The sequence below is a fragment of the Lampetra fluviatilis genome, chromosome 60, assembly GCF_964198595.1.
Source record: "Lampetra fluviatilis chromosome 60, kcLamFluv1.1, whole genome shotgun sequence".
Lineage (NCBI taxonomy): Eukaryota > Metazoa > Chordata > Hyperoartia > Petromyzontiformes > Petromyzontidae > Lampetra > Lampetra fluviatilis.
This window is the reverse complement of record NC_136334.1, coordinates 8,614,160-8,630,214: the sequence shown is the minus strand read 5'-3', so window position 1 is coordinate 8,630,214 and position 16,055 is coordinate 8,614,160.

Below are 16,055 nucleotides of genomic sequence, written 5' to 3'. Positions count from 1 at the left end.
AGAGAGCCATAGACTCGTCGCACGGCAGAGAGCCATAGACTCGTCGCACGGCAGAGAGCCATAGACTCGTCGCACGGCAGAGAGCCATAGACTCGTCGCACGGCAGAGAGCCATAGACTCGTCGCACGGCAGAGAGCCATAGACTCGTCGCACGGCAGAGAGCCATAGACTCGTCGCACGGCAGAGAGCCATAGACTCGTCGCACGGCTTCAGGGCCCCCCTCCCACGTGGTGATGTATTCAGCTTCAGGGAGAGGCGGGGGGGAGGGGGGAGGGGGGAGACGTCAACTCACGTGTACACACAGCCCCTATCACCACCCCAGCCCCTATCACCACCCCAGCCCCTATCACCACCACAACCCCTATCACCACCCCAGCCCCGATCACCACCACAGCCCCTATCACTATCACAACCCATATCACCACCACAACCCCTATCACCACCACAGCCCCTATCACTATCACAACCCATATCACCACCACAACCCCTATCACCACCCCAGCCCCGATCACCACCCCAGCCCCTATCACCACCACAACCCATATCACCACCCCAACCCCTATCACTATCACAACCCCTATCACCACCACAACCCCTACCACTACCCCTATCACTACCCCAGCCCCTATCACCTCCACAGCCCCTATCACCACCACAACCCCTATCACCACCACAACCCCTATCACCACCACAACCCCTATCACCACCACAACCCCTATCACCACCACAACCCCTATCACCACCACAGCCCCTATCACCACCACAGCCCCTATCACCACCACAGCCCCTATCACCACCACAGCCCCTATCACCACCACAGCCCCTATCACCACCACAGCCCCTATCACCACCACAGCCCCTATCACCACCACAGCCCCTATCACCACCACAGCCCCTATCACCACCACAGCCCCTATCACCACCACAGCCCCTATCACCACCACAGCCCCTATCACCACCACAGCCCCTATCACCACCACAACCCCTATCACCACCACAACCCCTATCACCACCACAACCCCTATCACCACCACAACCCCTATCACCACCACAACCCCTATCACCACCACAACCCCTATCACCACCACAACCCCTATCACCACCACAACCCCTATCACCACCACAACCCCTATCACCACCACAACCCCTATCACCACCACAACCCCTATCACCACCACAACCCCTATCACCACCACAACCCCTATCACCACCACAACCCCTATCACCACCACAACCCCTATCACCACCACAACCCCTATCACCACCACAACCCCTATCACCACCACAACCCCTATCACCACCACAACCCCTATCACCACCACAACCCCTATCACCACCACAACCCCTATCACCACCACAACCCCTATCACCACCACAACCCCTATCACCACCACAACCCCTATCACCACCACAACCCCTATCACCACCACAACCCCTATCACCACCACAACCCCTATCACCACCACAACCCCTATCACCACCACAACCCCTATCACCACCACAACCCCTATCACCACCACAACCCCTATCACCACCACAACCCCTATCACCACCACAACCCCTATCACCACCACAACCCCTATCACCACCACAACCCCTATCACCACCACAACCCCTATCACCACCACAACCCCTATCACCACCACAACCCCTATCACCACCACAACCCCTATCACCACCACAACCCCTATCACCACCACAACCCCTATCACCACCACAACCCCTATCACCACCACAACCCCTATCACCACCACAACCCCTATCACCACCACAACCCCTATCACCACCACAACCCCTATCACCACCACAACCCCTATCACCACCACAACCCCTATCACCACCACAACCCCTATCACCACCACAACCCCTATCACCACCACAACCCCTATCACCACCACAACCCCTATCACCACCACAACCCCTATCACCACCACAACCCCTATCACCACCACAACCCCTATCACCACCACAACCCCTATCACCACCACAACCCCTATCACCACCACAACCCCTATCACCACCACAACCCCTATCACCACCACAACCCCTATCACCACCACAACCCCTATCACCACCACAACCCCTATCACCACCACAACCCCTATCACCACCACAACCCCTATCACCACCACAACCCCTATCACCACCACAACCCCTATCACCACCACAACCCCTATCACCACCACAACCCCTATCACCACCACAACCCCTATCACCACCACAACCCCTATCACCACCACAACCCCTATCACCACCACAACCCCTATCACCACCACAACCCCTATCACCACCACAACCCCTATCACCACCACAACCCCTATCACCACCACAACCCCTATCACCACCACAACCCCTATCACCACCACAACCCCTATCACCACCACAACCCCTATCACCACCACAACCCCTATCACCACCACAACCCCTATCACCACCACAACCCCTATCACCACCACAACCCCTATCACCACCACAACCCCTATCACCACCACAACCCCTATCACCACCACAACCCCTATCACCACCACAACCCCTATCACCACCACAACCCCTATCACCACCACAACCCCTATCACCACCACAACCCCTATCACCACCACAACCCCTATCACCACCACAACCCCTATCACCACCACAACCCCTATCACCACCACAACCCCTATCACCACCACAACCCCTATCACCACCACAACCCCTATCACCACCACAACCCCTATCACCACCACAACCCCTATCACCACCACAACCCCTATCACCACCACAACCCCTATCACCACCACAACCCCTATCACCACCACAACCCCTATCACCACCACAACCCCTATCACCACCACAACCCCTATCACCACCACAACCCCTATCACCACCACAACCCCTATCACCACCACAACCCCTATCACCACCACAACCCCTATCACCACCACAACCCCTATCACCACCACAACCCCTATCACCACCACAACCCCTATCACCACCACAACCCCTATCACCACCACAACCCCTATCACCACCACAACCCCTATCACCACCACAACCCCTATCACCACCACAACCCCTATCACCACCACAACCCCTATCACCACCACAACCCCTATCACCACCACAACCCCTATCACCACCACAACCCCTATCACCACCACAACCCCTATCACCACCACAACCCCTATCACCACCACAACCCCTATCACCACCACAACCCCTATCACCACCACAACCCCTATCACCACCACAACCCCTATCACCACCACAACCCCTATCACCACCACAACCCCTATCACCACCACAACCCCTATCACCACCACAACCCCTATCACCACCACAACCCCTATCACCACCACAACCCCTATCACCACCACAACCCCTATCACCACCACAACCCCTATCACCACCACAACCCCTATCACCACCACAACCCCTATCACCACCACAACCCCTATCACCACCACAACCCCTATCACCACCACAACCCCTATCACCACCACAACCCCTATCACCACCACAACCCCTATCACCACCACAACCCCTATCACCACCACAACCCCTATCACCACCACAACCCCTATCACCACCACAACCCCTATCACCACCACAACCCCTATCACCACCACAACCCCTATCACCACCACAACCCCTATCACCACCACAACCCCTATCACCACCACAACCCCTATCACCACCACAACCCCTATCACCACCACAACCCCTATCACCACCACAACCCCTATCACCACCACAACCCCTATCACCACCACAACCCCTATCACCACCACAACCCCTATCACCACCACAACCCCTATCACCACCACAACCCCTATCACCACCACAACCCCTATCACCACCACAACCCCTATCACCACCACAACCCCTATCACCACCACAACCCCTATCACCACCACAACCCCTATCACCACCACAACCCCTATCACCACCACAACCCCTATCACCACCACAACCCCTATCACCACCACAACCCCTATCACCACCACAACCCCTATCACCACCACAACCCCTATCACCACCACAACCCCTATCACCACCACAACCCCTATCACCACCACAACCCCTATCACCACCACAACCCCTATCACCACCACAACCCCTATCACCACCACAACCCCTATCACCACCACAACCCCTATCACCACCACAACCCCTATCACCACCACAACCCCTATCACCACCACAACCCCTATCACCACCACAACCCCTATCACCACCACAACCCCTATCACCACCACAACCCCTATCACCACCACAACCCCTATCACCACCACAACCCCTATCACCACCACAACCCCTATCACCACCACAACCCCTATCACCACCACAACCCCTATCACCACCACAACCCCTATCACCACCACAACCCCTATCACCACCACAACCCCTATCACCACCACAACCCCTATCACCACCACAACCCCTATCACCACCACAACCCCTATCACCACCACAACCCCTATCACCACCACAACCCCTATCACCACCACAACCCCTATCACCACCACAACCCCTATCACCACCACAACCCCTATCACCACCACAACCCCTATCACCACCACAACCCCTATCACCACCACAACCCCTATCACCACCACAACCCCTATCACCACCACAACCCCTATCACCACCACAACCCCTATCACCACCACAACCCCTATCACCACCACAACCCCTATCACCACCACAACCCCTATCACCACCACAACCCCTATCACCACCACAGCACTCGCAGCTGCACCCGCATCAACCAGCTGCACCCCCAGCTGCGGTTCCTGCACATGTGGTCCTCGCAGCCGCAGCGTTGCTGCGAGCAGACCACGCCCGCACGGAGGCAGCCACACCGCCGCGTGTCGCACACTCCGTTACAGCGACACTGCACAGCACAGAGACACCACCACCACCACCACACGTTTAGTAATAGTAGCAGTGCGCGTGAGTGCACTCTCGTGCGTGAGTGCGCGCGCGTGCGCGTGCGTGCACTCGCGTGCGTGAGTGCGTGCGCGTGCGTGCACTCGCGTGCGTGAGTGCGCGTGCGTGCGCGTGCGTGCACTCGCGTGCGTGAGTGCACGCGCGTGCTACGTACGTACGTGTACGTGACTGTACATGCGCGTGTACGCGTGTGCGCGTGACTGTACATGCGCGTGTACGCGTGTGCGCGTGACTGTACATGCGCGTGTACGCGTGTGCGCGTGACTGTACGTGCGCGTGTGCGCGTGTGCGCGTGTACGCGTGTACGCGTGTACGCGTGTGCGCGTGCGTGAGTGTACGTGCGGTCACCCTGTAGGGCGCAATAATGTTGCTCCGTCGCCCGTCCGTGTTCACCACCGCCTTGGCCACGAACGACTTCAGCTGCGTCGCGAACAAAATGCGGAGGTCACGCGCCCACCCCGCCGTGTAGCCTCTAACGGTGTAGGGGCAAGTGCTGCTAGTCGCCACCACCACCACTACAACTGCCTCCACCTCCACCATCACCGTCCATACTACCTCCACCACCACCCCTACCACCTCCACCTCCTCATCCACCACCACCACCAGCACCTCCCGCATCTTGGAGGGCATGAGCTCAATGGAGGAGTCGGGGGGACGCTGTGTGGGGGGTCGCTAGCCCCCGAGATCCCTCCCGCCTCCATCCCCTATTTCGTTTACGTTACCCCACCTCCCTATTACCTGCTACGGTTTCGCCGGCATTCGAACGCGACGCCCCTACGGTTACAGCCTCGCGCCGCGCTCCCACGCTGCGAGCATACGTGCGCACAGCATCATCAATCAAACGCCCCACTCCCCATCTTTACACCGCTACGTACAGCTCTCGCACACTGCGAGCGTGTGCCCATCTATAGCCCTGTGCGGCACGTTACCAACGCGCATCCGTATCCGCCACGTAACGAACGTATGCGCACTCACGCACGCAGCTCTGCACGGCACTCACTCAACACTGACCACTCACGTTAGGATCGCGCACCTGTATCGCACACGGAGCGCACACACGCACACACTGCACGACAAGATCACGCGAGACCACGCTTCGCTATTAATGATTTATTACCTGGTAACTAATGTTGAATCGGTGAGTCGACGAGGCTGGCCTATTCCACTAAACCGGTACCTATTCCCTATTTATCTGCTATTATCCTACTTCACCTCCCCACTCACTGTTTGGCGCCCGCGGAGGTACCTCGATACGTCACACGGACGTCCGGGTTGCTGGCTGGAGCTGCTGCTGGTCCGCTGGCCTGGAGAGAAGAGAGCCCCTTCCCCCTTGCGCCCCCCCTCTTTATTCTCTCTACCTCAAAGGGATGCTGCGCTGAACAATGGGCTCGTGCACCTCGAGCCCGCGCACGGCGGTTCCGGGCGCTTTTGATCCGCTAATCGGTGAGCGGCGTAAATCCTAATTAATCCCTTTCTCACGCAGGCCCCCATCATCGAGGTTCATGCGGCGGCGTCCATGACAAAGGTGCGCCGTGGGAATTTGTGCACGGCTGCCCGCGTGACCCCGCTCTCCAGGTTATTCATACTAATAGCCTCATCCTTTAACTCCCCTAATAATGGTGCCTGCGTGCCCGAGCGTAATTACGTCGTCCCTCCGCTGCCGGTGCGGGGGTGCCTGATTATGCAGTTCAGATGCGCTGCGTGTTTTCTAATGATGCTCCTCCATCACAATACTTATTCCCTCTGCCTGCCCCGTCGATACTCGCCTGTGTGGGGGGAAATGCGCCTCAACCGCGGTGGCCAAATGCCCCACGCCGCGACCACACCATATTAAGGCCGGCCGCGGCGCCGCGGTGCCACGTAGCACGGGGGAGGTCATCCAATTCCCTGATCGCCGGAAACCGTGAGAATTAATCCCGATGAGGGTTTCTCGGATAAAAACCGGTCGATCAGGTGACCTTCCCTTCCAGCTCTATGGGGGGGGGGGGGGGGGAATGCGTGCGGATGTGTGCTTATGTGGGGGGGGTGATGGGGGGCAGTGCGGTGGGGGAAGCCGGGCGGCTCCCTGGCTCGGCAGAGCGGCCCTGTCGCTGTGGCACCACAGCTGCATGTGGAGTGTCCGTGTGAGTGAGTGTACGTCCGTGAGTGAGTGTACGTAGGTCGACTCAGCCTCAAATGAGTACCCGGTGAGGTGTGTAAAATCGCCACTGGGGAGACAAAGGCGGTCGGGCGTGGTGCTGGCCACCCACCCCCTCGTGTACCGTTCTGGCCTTCATAGGTGCTCGCTAACAGCACTTGCCCCTACAGTCTGTTAAGGCTATACGGGGGATCTTTATCTTTGTCTCTCTCTGTGTCTCTGTGTCATCTTTCTGTGTGTGTCTCTCTCTCTGTCATCTCTCTCTGTCCGTGTCTCCGTGTCTCAAATTGAGCAATCTTTGGAAGAACGTCATCAACCAGTTGGGGAGTTGACTTATGTTAGCCGACTCTGTGTATTGCATTACATTTCTAAGTTGACTAGGTTTGTTTTCTCGTTCATGTTTTTGTTTGTTTGTTGCGGTTGCACCCGATTCAAGAGCCGAATGGCTCACGGGGCTATACCAAATAAATGAAACTAAAACTATTATGTAATTTATTTATTTTTTCTACGTGACTTTACCGAAAGAACCAAACAGTATCTTGCTTAAGTTTCAATTTCTCTTCACCTGGCTCGCTACTTTGTAACTTTGTTTTATTTTAAATATTCAGTTTTTTTTTCATTATTTACCAGGCCACACCCGCTTGAGCTGCTGTACTGCTCTTGTTTCAAAAAAATGCGTAATTCGCATGAATTATGTTAATGTATGTAATAATATACATAAATTATGATTATCACGGAGATAATCGTAGTAATTTATGCGAATGCTTGTGATTATGTTAATGTATGCAGTTATTATAATTATGCCTTAGCTTCGTTATCCAGAGTTGTATCAATCAGGATAACCGATTATCTTTGATTAAACATTTGTAATAAAAGACTTGACCACGATGTCTGGCTCGGTGTCCTTTATTTGGTTCGGTTTCTGTTTCCCACACGGCTGTCCTTATTTATCTCCTTCCACACGGTGCCGACTTCGCTGTTTCTCTCGTCACCGCCAACAGCTCCGCTGTTGGTCTCTGCCGCTCCCGTAGCTCCCGTAGCAGCCCCGCTGCTGTTACTCTCACGTAGCCCCTCCGGCTGTACTCGCTGCAGCCCCCCTCTCTGGGTCACTCCCGTAGACTCTGACAGCCTCGTTGCTGTCTCTCTCTCTGTCGCTCCCGTAGCTCCTGGCAGCCTCACCGCTGCCTCTCTTACACAGCCTCCCTGGCTGTACTCGCTGCAGCCTCACTCCCTCCAGTAGCCCACTACTGTCTCCGGGGTTGGCCACCGCTGGCCGACGGTGCCACCCCTCCTTGGTTCGCCCGCGTGGCCTCACCCTTTTCCAGTCTCAACCCAACTCCCTTCTCCTTCCGGTTTTACCGCTTAAGGACCCGAACCTTCCTCCCACGTCACATGACTCCACCTCCCCGTGACGTCACATCCCGAAGGTCGATTACACCCGCATTACACATTTATTGATTATCTTAGTGTGTTTATGTTATGTTAGGTCTCCAAATTCATATCTCATCGCAGGTAGACAGTTTTGCATGGACTGGGAGAGAAGCACTCGAACACTTGGTGTTAAGCAATTTTAATTCTAAACAAACATATGACACTAATATGCAGAGGTGGGACAAAGTCATTGTTATGCAAGTCCAAGTCGAGTCGCAAGTCATCAAATTCATGACTCGAGTCTGACTCGAGTCCAAGTCACATGACTCGAGTCCACACCTCTGCTAATATGCAAAGGCAAAAGTATACGTCAATAGATTCAATCGGCAAGATTATGCAATTAACGAAAATAAATGACTAAAACATTTCTTCTTCTTGGTTCTTTCGGTAAAGTCACGTAGAAGGGAAGTAATAAAATAATAAAAATAAAACATTCTCACGACGTTTCGGCCACAACGCAAGTAGCCGTCCTCAGGTGCCATAGACAAACCCAACATTAAACCCTCCCCGTAGAGGCGGTTAAATTTCGATTTAAAGCTTTCGTGACTGCAATTTAACCGTCTCTACGGGGAGGGTTTAATGTTGGGTTTGTCTATGGCACCTGAGGACGGCTACTTGCGTTGTGGCCGAAACGTCGTGAGAATGTTTTATTTTTATTATTTTATTACTTCCCTTCTACGTGACTTTACCGAAAGAACCAAGAAGATGAATCCTTGCAGTCACGAAAGCTTTAAATCGAAAAATAAAACATTTCTTATTCATGTAACTCAACGGCAGCAACTGCTTTGCACGATCAGTTGATATTGAACGCACCACCTTGAAATGGCAACCCCTTTTGAAACACAAAGATAACTTTTTAAAATCTTATTCGTGTGCGTGTTGTGTGCGCGTTGTCCCCTTGTAATATTAATTTTAAAAAAATTAGAGCCGGGAGTTTTGTCTTTAGCTTGTGGGGTGGGGGAGGGATTATACAAACAGTGGCCAGAGAGGTTCTCTCTGGCTTGGGCGTGGCCGCAGCGAGCCCGTGCTGCGCCCTCTCTCCACTGCTGGATTGAGCGGCGTTGGCACCATGTTCCTTGAAGAAACTTGCTTGCTTGGCGCTTGATGGTTCCGTCGTCGCTGCTGGACGTCTTGTCTGTTCTCACTGGGTGTTGGTCGGTGTGTGTGTATCAAACACACGGCGCATTCGATGGCGCTCTCTCTCTCTTGGTGGCAGCTCTAGGCTTCTCCACTGCTGGATGATTGTTGAGTCGGCACGATGCTCGGTGATGCCCGAGTCGTGCTGCTGCTGTCCCTCTCTCCTTGATCGCTGCCAACTTCACACGGACACCCGCCCTTACTTCAGGCTGTGTTGGCTCAGGCTCTGGACGAAGTGGCTCTGCGCGCTCACCGGCTTGGAGCGCCCTGGCGATGAACGATGGCTCTTGTTGCTCATCCGCTGCTGCTCGTCCTTTGCGATGCTCGCTTGGTCGACGCTTGATGGTTTCCGCCCTTTCTATAGGTCGATTGCTTGTCACTCGTCACTCTCTCTTCTCCGTGCTTTCCTTTGTTCGTGCAGCTGCCAGCTTCACTCGCACTTAACTTCGTTCTGCGAGAAGCGACACCTGCTATCGGCATCGGCGTTTGCTCCCTCACGACGCTCCGCCAGCCGGAGCACGGCTGAACCCAGCCTCAGCACGGCTGAACCCAGCCTCGACCCAGGTTGAACTCAGACTTCTGCGACTCGAACGACCCCTCCTCGTTCCATCTCTCTTCGAGGCACGATCTGCCCCAGCTCTCTTGCGAGCCGAGTTGCGAGAGTGAGCGCCACTCGAACCAGACTGCTCATTCGTGATGTGCGCTTGTGCTTAAAACTCAAAACGTGACTCCCCTCTCTGCGCATCTCTTGCGAGAGGAACAACAACGAGAGAAACAGATGTCCCAGCTATGCCAGCACAGACCCCCCCCCCCTCGCGACCCTTTGACCCCTCCCTCTGAGTGGGTCATTCCGAGGCCAGACCCCCAATACGTATTCAGGCTGGTATGTGTTTGTGCCAAATCGTTGGAAGACAAAGGTGGCCGAGGAGATTTTTGGTTCTATGGAATGCATATTCTTTAAGTTGTGCGTGGTTGACCTATTTTGACTTCCTATTCTTCTGGATGACCGTTGTTCTAACACTTAATAATTATTATTCAGTTTGTGATTTACCATGGTTATTAACACGTATTTCGTAGAGTTTATTGATGTTTGTTGTCTATCTATATACAGGGATCGCACTGTTTTACTCGAGTTATTTTGTTTAATGTCTTGAGGTTAAGTGTAAGTTGCCACTTACGCTTCCTTAACTGTTGGAATTCGTAATTATTATTTTTTTTGGTCAGGTAGATAGAAACATACAATACAAAATTATATATATATACGGTGAATACGAGTAATATAAGGGAATATCTAATAACAAGCCCCTATTGTTTGTTGGTTAATTCTTTTTGTTAAGTTTCTACTTTTCGGTAAGGAAAACGTTAAAGAAAACGCGAGTTGCAACCGTTGTTATCCTTTACTCTGCACCTTATCTGTAGACATCCAGATGTCTTGGGAGGTTAGTCCATCGATCTTTGTCCATCTGGATGTCTATGACCTCTCTGTGACCGAAATCTTACCGTTTTAATGGCCCTCCATGTTTCATGGATTCCTGGTGTGCTTGTGAGGAGGAGTGGGTTGTTTTCATTATTAAATAAAAATAGAAGAAAAAAAATTTCTTCATTATTCTTAATATAAAAAGGGGGTATAAACACAACAGGAGGCACGTCCCGTGCCCCGCGGTGGGAATAGGCATTTCCGTTTTTTCGTCCGTCACCTTGAAATCGGTCCGATTTTCGATTTAGTGCGGTTTCTCTATATGTATTTATTTACTATTGCCGACCGGCACGTGACGAAGCACGCCATTGCGCATGCGCGAGACGCCGACCAGGGCGGTTGCCCCTGGCAACGGGCAGCAACGCCGTCGCTGCAGGGTGGACGCCATTTTTAATTCGCGTTAAAAATATGCGCACGCATTAACACGCGACGCTGAGGTAAATTCATCAAAGTTTCACGTCCTCTTCACTCCCCCACCCCTCTCCCTCACCACTCTCCCTCACCACTCTCCCTCACCCCTCTCCCTCACCCCTCTCCCTCACCCCTCTCCCTCACCCCTCTCCCTCACCACTCACTCTCACCACTCACCCATCTCCCTCACCACTCGCCCTCACCCCTCACCGCTCACCACCCACGCTCATCCTCACCCTCTCCCTCACCACTCACTCTCACCACTCACCCATCTCCCTCACCGCTCACCACTCACCGCTCACCACTCACGCTCATCCTCACCCCTCGCCCTCACCACTCGCCCTCACCACTCGCCCTCACCACTCGCCCTCACCACTCGCCCTCACCACTCGCGAGGAATTTAGCATATGTATGGGAAATGCAGGAATGCGACTAGTACTACTTGTGAAATCCGCTTGATGCGGAGCTTCTCCAATTTTTTCATGCTGGAATTTCAGTCCACACACCCTGGCACTGACCAGAGTGTGGAAGATGCCCAGGCTGCTGGCCGGACGTTTCCCCTCCACGACCACCCTCCTTGCCCTGTATATGGTGAGCTTAGCGTAGCCCACCCAGTACAGTGACCAGCCCCTGAAGATGTTGGGATCTGTCGCCCTTTGGGTGTCCAAAGATGAGGAACGTTGGATAAATGGAGGTTGAACCTTTAGGCCTTAAATGTACGCTCCAGCTTCAAAATACGCTCCAAGCTTGGCGGCGTCTCATTCTTCACCTGAGGACGGCTGCTTGCGTTGTAGCCGAAACGTCGTGAGAATTCTGACTGTGGCAGAGCGAGGCAACTCTCAGCAGTGTGGAGGTGGAGGTGTGGGTGGACTTCCCCCGAGACAATAGAAAGTGAAATGGAGACCCTGTAGATGCGTAAGCTTGAGACGATGTCGCTCCAATAGATGCACCCTTGTCACAGGCCTTTAATGACAAGAATGTGAAGTTGAACACTCAGTTCCTAGGTTCAACCTGCAGGGTAAGAGCGGCCAGTCTTTGTGGACCTGTGGGTTGCGTAGATCTCTAACCAGGAGCGAGATCCAATAAGCTCCCAAGCATTCACTATGTTATCATAATTGCATTTATATGGTGCTCGCTTAATTGCCCCAGCAACACTGAGTTTTGTATCGTTTCTCGTCTCAAACACTCGAAGAGCATCCCCAAGTAGCAGCTGCCCCTGTGTGGCACAAGGTGGTGGCCCTGCACGGGCCTGCGTGTGGACAAGAGCCTGTCAGTAGGGGGCGATGGTTGATGTGGCATCTTAGTTGTGGAGTTTGTAGATAATGTTTTTAGAATTTGCTACATTAAACATGCAATGGCCTACTTGTTTTGAATGGAGCAATAGTATGTTGTACATACACTGTTAAGCAGACAGTGTTTTTTGTTTATCTTGTTAATACGATGTCACCTGATGCAGCATATTTCAGTGCAGTAATTTAACTTTGTAAAAATGATTGTCAATAAGTTAGAATGAATACTTGTCTGATTGTGTGCGTACGTGTAACATTTTGTCTACAAGGGTCAAACATTGAATGAGTCGTGTGAGGACACGGTGTGTGTTTTGCAAGTAACCTGGACAGATCAGATTCTTGTCATCGCGCTCGGGTTCAATCAACCCGAGCGCGATGACGTCACCACGCACGGGGGCGCCCCAACCAGCACCCCCCACCCACGTGACCAGCCCCTCCACCCACTGCCCACGTGACCAGCTCCCCCCTGCCCACGTGACCAGCCCCTCCCCTCCCCCGCCCACGTGACCAGCCCCTCCCCTCCCCCGCCCACGTGACCAGCCCCTCCCCTCCCCCGCCCACGTGACCAGCTCCTCCCCCCCCCACCCACGTGACCAGCCCCTCCCCTCCCCCGCCCATGTGACCAGCCCCTCCCCTCCCCCGCCCACGTGACCAGGTCCTCCCCCCCCGCCCACGTGACCCTCCCCCGCCCACGTGACCAGCCCCTCCCCTCCCCCGCCCACGTGACCAGCCCCTCCCCTCCCCCGCCCACGTGACCAGCCCGTCCACCCCCGCCCACGTGACCAGCCCCTCCACCCCCGCCCACGTGACCAGCCCCTCCCCTCCCCCGCCCACGTGACCAGCCCCTCCCCTCCCCCGCCCACGTGACCAGCCCCTCCCCCGCCCACGTGACCAGGCCCTCCCCTCCCCCGCCCACGTGACCAGCCCCTCCCCTCCCCCGCCCACGTGACCAGCCCCTCCCCTCCCCCGCCCACGTGACCAGCCCCTCCACCCACCGCCCACGTGACCAGCCCCTCCCCTCCCCCGCCCACGTGACCAGCCCCTCCCCTCCCCTGCCCACGTGACCAGCCCCTCCCCTCCCCCGCCCACGTGACCAGCCCCTCCCCTCCCCCGCCCACGTGACCAGCCCCTCCCCTCCCCCGCCCACGTGACCAGCCCCTCCCCTCCCCCGCCCACGTGACCAGCCCTCCCCCCCCGCCCACGTGATCAGCCCCTCCCCCCGCCCACGTGACCAGCCCCTCCCCTCCCCCGCCCACGTGACCAGCCCCCCCCCCGCCCACGTGACCAGCCCCTCCCCTCCCCCGCTCACGTGACCAGCCCCCCCGCCCGCCCACGTGACCAGCCCCTCCCCCCCCGCCCACGTGACCAGCCCCCCCCCACCCACCCACGTGACCAGCCCCTCCCCCCACCCACCCACGTGACCAGCCCCGCCCCTCCCCCGCCCACGTGACCAGCCCCTCTCCTCCCCCGCCCACGTGACCAGCCCCTCCCCTCCCCCGCCCACGTGACCAGCCCTCCCCCCCCCGCCCACGTGATCAGCCCCTCCCCCGCCCACGTGACCAGCTCCTCCCCCCCACCCACGTGACCAGCCCCTCGCCCGCCCACGTGACCAGCCCCTCCCCTCCCCTGCCCACGTGACCAGCCACTCCCCCCCCCCGCCCAAGTGACCAGCCCCTCCCCTCCCCCGCCCACGTGACCAGCCCCTCCAACCACCGCCCACGTGACCAGCCCCTCCCCCCCGCCCACGTGACCAGCCCCTCCCCTCCCCCGCCCACGTGACCAGCCCCTTCCCTCCCCCGCCCACGTGACCAGCCCCTCTCCTCCCCCGCCCACGTGACCAGCCCCTCCCCCCCCACCCACGTGACCAGCCCCTCCCCCCGCCCACGTGACCAGCCCCTCCCCTCCCCCGCCCACGTGACCAGCCCCCCCCCCCGCCCACGTGACCAGCCCCTCCCCCCCCGCCCACGTGACCAGCCACTCCCCCCCCCCGCCCACGTGACCAGCCCTTCCCCTCCCCCGCCCACGTGACCAGCCCCTCCCCTCCCCCGCCCACGTGACCAGCCCCTCCCCCCCCCCGCCCACGTGACCAGCCCCTCCCCTCCCCCGCCCACGTGACCAGCCCCTCCCCTCCCCCGCCCACGTGACCAGCCCCTCCCCTCCCCCGCCCACGTGACCAGCCCCTCCCCCCCCCGCCCACGTGACCAGCCCCTCCCCCGCCCACGTGACCAGCCCCTCCCCTCCCCCGCCCACGTGACCAGCCCCTCCCCCGCCCACGTGACCAGCCCCTCCCCCCCCCCGCCCACGTGACCAGCCCCTCCCCTCCCCCGCCCACGTGACCAGCCCCTCCCCCCCCACCCACGTGACCAGCCCCTCCCCCCCCACCCACGTGACCAGCCCCCCCCCCGCCCACGTGACCAGCCCCTCCCCTCCCCCGCCCACGTGACCAGCCCCTCCCCCCTCCCACGTGACCAGCCCCTCCCCTCCCCCGCCCACGTGACCAGCCCCTCCCGCCCACCCACGTGACCAGCCCCTCCCCCCGCCCACATGACCAGCCACTCCCCCCCCACCCACGTGACCAGCCACTCCCTCCCCCGCCCACTTGACCAGCCCCTCCCCCCCCACCCACGTGACCAGCCCCTCCCCCCGCCCACGTGACCAGCCACTCCCCCCCCCGCCCATGTGACCAGCCCCGCCCACGTGACCAGCCCCCCCCCCGCCCACGTGACCAGCCCATGCCCACGTCACCAGCCCCTCCCCTCCCCCAGCCCACGTGACCAGCCCCGCCCCTCCCCCAGTCCACGTGACCAGCCCCACCCCTCCCCCACCCACGTGACCAGCCCCCCCACGCTGCTACTGCTGCGGCGGCGTTCTGGCGTTTGTCCCAAGCGGGTTGGCTGCAATGAAGCCGTGAAGACACCGAACAGTTCCACTGCTACAATTAGCGCGCTGAGGCGCTGCAGTTGCACTATGTGTCCACACCTGCAGCAACCATGTTAAATTTCTTCTTAGGTTTTTTCCGGTAAAGTCACGTAGGTAAAACATCAAAATGAATGAAAATAAAATAAAATAAAAAATCACGACGTTTCGGAGGCAACACAAGTCTCCGTCATCAGGTGGGACCGTCACAGCCAGATTAGCTGCATCAAGTGAGGCCATGATTCAAGATGTAATCCCTTAAAAGCGAGTTGAAGGGGGAGGGAGAGGGAGGGGGGAGCTCATCAGACTATGGTAGCCAATGAAA